The sequence below is a fragment of the Limulus polyphemus genome, unplaced genomic scaffold (genome assembly GCF_000517525.1).
Source record: "Limulus polyphemus unplaced genomic scaffold, Limulus_polyphemus-2.1.2 Scaffold249, whole genome shotgun sequence".
Lineage (NCBI taxonomy): Eukaryota > Metazoa > Arthropoda > Merostomata > Xiphosura > Limulidae > Limulus > Limulus polyphemus.
Window position 1 is genome coordinate 54,295 of NW_013665859.1, and position 5,059 is coordinate 59,353.

At 34.3% G+C, this 5,059-nt stretch overlaps 1 protein-coding gene across 1 annotated transcript in view; it reads right to left on the reverse strand.

Moving 5' to 3' along the window:
- LOC106478782 (WAS/WASL-interacting protein family member 3-like) overlaps window positions 1–5,059 on the reverse strand; it is a 39,089-nt gene that overhangs the window by 32,530 nt on the left and 1,500 nt on the right. The gene's annotated exons all lie outside the window — the stretch shown is intronic.

A 5,059-nucleotide genomic window follows, 5' to 3' on the forward strand; every position in this document is an offset into this window, starting at 1 on the left:
GCTACCAGTGCTCTATAGTTGTGCCTGTCGTCTGCTGACAACTGTCCAAGTATTTTTAGTGGTTGTCCCTTCAAGCTCGTTGCCAGATATGCTGCTTTCTGCTCCTCTGTCCATCCGTTAATCTCTGCCAGTAGCTCAAACTGTGCTCTATATGCGTCCCACGGTGCCTTCCCATCGAATTCCTGTGACTTTCTTCGCACTGGATCACTCCTATTACTGACATTCATGTCTGGGATGTGACTTCTAACAGGGCTGAAGATGTATGCATTAGGGTTTAGCTGCAGGGTCTGGAAAGGGCTTGCCATTATCTGGGGCTGGTTAATTCGATGGCTAATGTATCCTCCTTGTGTAAAAGACAATAAATCATCCTTTAATGTATCTAATTCGCTTTTGAATTTACTAATGTTTTCCATTTGTACTTCTTGCCACTTTTGTAGTCTCTCTTCTTGTTTATTTTCTATCTCATCCAATAGCTGTTGTAATCTCTCTTCTTGTTTATTTTCTTTCTCCTCCAATAGCTGTTGTAATCTCTCTTCTTGTTTATTTTCTTTCTCCTCCAATAGCTGTTTTAATCTCTTGTTTATTTTGCTGTTCGAGCTGCCACTGTTGCAAGTTTTCTTGCCACTGCTGTAATCCCTCTTCTTGTTTATTTTGCTGTTCGAGCTGCCACTGTTGCAGGTTTTCTTGCAACTGCTGTAATCTCTCTTCTTGTCTCTTTTCTCGTTCTTCTTGTTTCTTTTCTTGTTTATTCTCTCGTTCTTCTTGTTTCTTTTCTTTTTCCTCTAACAACTGCTGTAATTTCTCTTCTTGTTTCTTTTCTTTTTCCTCCAAGGACTGCTGTAATTTCTCTTCTTGTTTCTTTTCTTTTTCCTCCAAGAACTGTTGTAATTTCTCTTCTTGTTTCTCTTCTTGTTCTTCTCGTTTCTTTTGCTGTTCTTGTATTGCTGCCATCAAATCTGCTAGGCTGTAGTTTGATTTGCTGCTTCTCGTTTCCATTTTTTCGTCTCACTCTCTGACACAAATTTGTTCCGACGAAACTTTAGCGACACAAGTCTTTTCTTAAATAAACTGGTTTATTCTTTCTGAATACAACTTTACGATACACTTAATTTCAACAGTCGCTCTATAACAAACGCTATAATTCTAAATGAATGTCTCACGTGCTCAACAATACTCAGTTCAATTACACACATTGTTCCGTCACGTTGTGACCGTCTTATATATATACCAGACTACCCCCAATCTAGTAGTCTCCCGACAGTTCACGAAGGTTCGAGAAGGACGTGGCGTGATACTAGTCACGTGACCTCGCTGAAGCAACAATACATTTAAATCATTGAACAATTGATCCGCTGTGTAATATCGAATAATAAGTTAGGTGCGATGTTATAATATTATTCACACACCTAAATGAATCTAAGTTACTATATGATAAGTTCAAATGACTCGAAAACCCCATAACTATCCTTACAGTTGTCTATACGTATTTACAAATCATATATGAAGAGGTAGGTACTGTATTAAATGATCAAAAACAAAGTTAAGATCTATTATTGCGGAACAACAAGTTTCGACACTTTCACGTGTTCTCTTAGTTAAATTTTTGTTGTAGTGAGCCTTAACTATATTTTACATATATCAAGATCTTATAAGAGCAGTTGTGACAGCTTGTGTAATATATGTTTAATGAGCTGGGAATATTACTTGGGAAAGTTTGTCCAAATTCAAAACTTTTCACAAATTTAAGCCTTAAAATTTGTGCTCCCGAATAGATTTGTCATAACCTGAGTGGTCTTGTTGAAAAACGTTGTGTATAGAATAATTTTGTTAGGGAGGAAAAAAATAAAGTATTTGGATCAACAGGTAAACGTTGAATGTGCGAATTAGGTATTATTTTTACAATTCTGATGCATCAGTCCAAGTAAAACCGCTATACTTTTATGAATAAATTTTGAACCTCGAAAGTGAAAATCTATGGTATCATATTGAAAAAATACAAACTCTCACATAGCCTCAGTCAGTAGTCATAATTTTATATACTTTTCGACATCAATTCATTCGCATAAGTTGAACATATTTTGGAAAGCACCTGATATCACAGAAAAATATATATATATGACAAAACGCGCACAATTTAAAATAAAAAAGCAATTAGAATATTTCACACTAGATGGCAGGGACGTAAATACATACATACATACGTATATTTATTATTGTTATTAAGACTATCATACCTATTAAAAGACATTGCTGGTTTTAAACAAATGCTCCCTGGTGGCGCAACGCCAAGACTGAGGGCTTTAAGCTTAAAAAATCGTGTTTCTGTACCCGCGGTGAGAAAAGCACAGATAGTACATTGTCTAGCTTTGCGCTTAACAACCAACAAATAAATCAAATTAAACTTATTGGAAAGCGAAACTGTAATACATTCATGAATCTACAGCGTAATTTTTATGTCGTGCATACTACATAACATTTGACATTCTAACAATACATTTTAAACACATTTGCTCAAATGTGTTGCTCGTTAACCATGATATAGGTTGAAAATATAACATTAATTGCTTATTGGTGTCATTTAATATCCCTTTGTTTATTTTAAGTTGTGCTAGAGAGTAAACTTTTTTCATCAAGTGAGCTCATCACAACCACAAAGCACACGGGTTTCTTAAACAATTATGTTTCTCTCTAAACATCTACTATATTTTTCTGTCAAGAATTCACTTATGAAAACGAGAAAACAAACAGACAAAAAAATACAGCAAACGAGCATAGATTAGGCCTAACAAAAACTCTGTTAAACATAGAAAAAATAGCACTAGACTGGAAGTCACGTGATTTTTTGGCAAGCGCAAACGGCCGCCATTGCTACGTGTTGAATTTTCAAAACTCGCCAGTCGAATTGCCAATGGCAAGGCGATCGCACTTCACAACTTATGTCCGTTTTCCATCTAAACTAGACGTTTGGATAATTTTGTTATTTGATTTTATTAAATTTGTCAAGCCAAGATGACCTAAACCTGATTTTAACTTAGAAATTGGTGCAGAAGTGCTCACAAAATACACATATCTGACTTGTGGTATGAAGAATGCATTGGATTTTAGCCCAGAGGAAAATCTTAAGGTTAAATCTGTTCATTTTTTCCTTGGTGTTTATTACGTGTCACAGAAAAATATACAAATGCTTGAATATATATATATATATATATAACATGAAGTCCAAAAGAAGAAACACAAATCATTACACCTATTTCTTCAAAGATGCATTACATATACAGTGCTAGATCTAAAGACAATAAATTTAGCAATGTTACTCTTTTAAAGACTCTCTTTTCCTCTTTTTACCGAGTTATGACCGAATGGCCATGTTCTCCTCCCCTCTCTTCACCTACTACCAAATCTTTTTGGATTGGAACCCCTTCTCTCCAAATGGTGTCTGCAAGGTCTTATAATTAAAGGCTTGAAGTGAAGGGAAAACTTTGCTACAACCCTCCAATTTTGATTGCAGCTTAACCAGTTTCTTATGACATGTAAATTGATCATCTTGGTGAAACACAGTTTAAGATATTTCACTAATATTACAATTCTGTAATCAGAACAAAATAATTCTCTTAAATAGAACAGTGGCTCTCAAGATCACCTTGCCATTGAGATCAAATATCATTCCCCATAGTTGAATGTCGATATAACAAAGTCAGGATACTTAATTATGCAAAACATTATATTTTACATGAAAATCATATATTACCGGTGTAGTACAAGACATGTGCAGATTAAAGCATGAAAATAGTGTTTACATTTGATCTGATACATTTAACTGATGTTGACTTCAGAAAAATATGACAAATTATGAAATTACAAATTATATAATCTTTCAAGTGCAAATAAAGTTGTAACTTTTAAATAGATCAACTTTATGGTATATACTTGAATAATTAAAAAGAAAATAAGGCGTATCACTTTTCATCAGTCTGGTGTTGTTTAATCTGCATACAATTATATATGTCCAGTATTTGCTGTAAGTACCTGTGCCTCTTATTCTACCATGTGCTTACCTAAATTTTCATGACCAGTACATTTTCCCATCGTGGACACTTCAATACAGTTTATAATGTCCTTTTTCAACTTGTGTAAATTTACAATTTTGCAACAAATTTAGTCTACCAACATTATAATAGTAAATCAAAAGATTAAAATATAAATCCAATTTTCCCCCAATATCTTTATTTATTTATTCTTTCAGAAAACGGCTACGTGGGTAATATATGCCACAGAGTAATTTCACAAATCTTGCAAACATGGTTAAGTAGAGAAATTCCAAGGACATCGGTCTGACTTTTCCAACCGAGTACAATACACTACAGTGTATTAGTTTCAAGAACACTGCAAGAATATATTTATCTACAGCATAAACAATGATTTTCACCATTAAATGTACAATTAATAATTATATGCCAGTCAAATTCTGTTATTTCATGTGAGAATCATTTCTGCAGTGCTTTGTTTTAACGTGAATATGCAAATACACAATCGGCAAAACATTTTTACATCTAATGCATTTAACTGATATTTCACACATACATTATAATTAAATGTAATGAAATAGAAAGGCACATACATATATACTGTAATAAAACTAGGCTCACTCTCTTACAAGCACTCTTCTATATATATATATATCACAGTTACATTATTGTGTTGTTGTTGTTTTTTTGTTCAAGCAACACAAAATATTTTGGGCCACTTGTACTTCATACGAATTATTTTAATACTTATCATAATGACACTAACAGCTCAAGGATTTAGGACTGGAAGGGGCCACCTGAAAAAATTTAATCTCTCATGTAATTCTGAGAATGAGTCTATTGATAGTATTATTAGTGCCCGGCATGGCCAGTTAGTTAGGGCGCTTGACCCGCAATCTGAGGGTCGCGGGTTCGAATCCCCGTTCCACCAAACATGCTTGCTCTTTCAGCCGTCGGGACATTATAATGTTCTGGTCAATTCCACTATTCGTTGGTAAAAGAGTCGCCCAAGAGTTGGCGGTGGGTAGTGATGA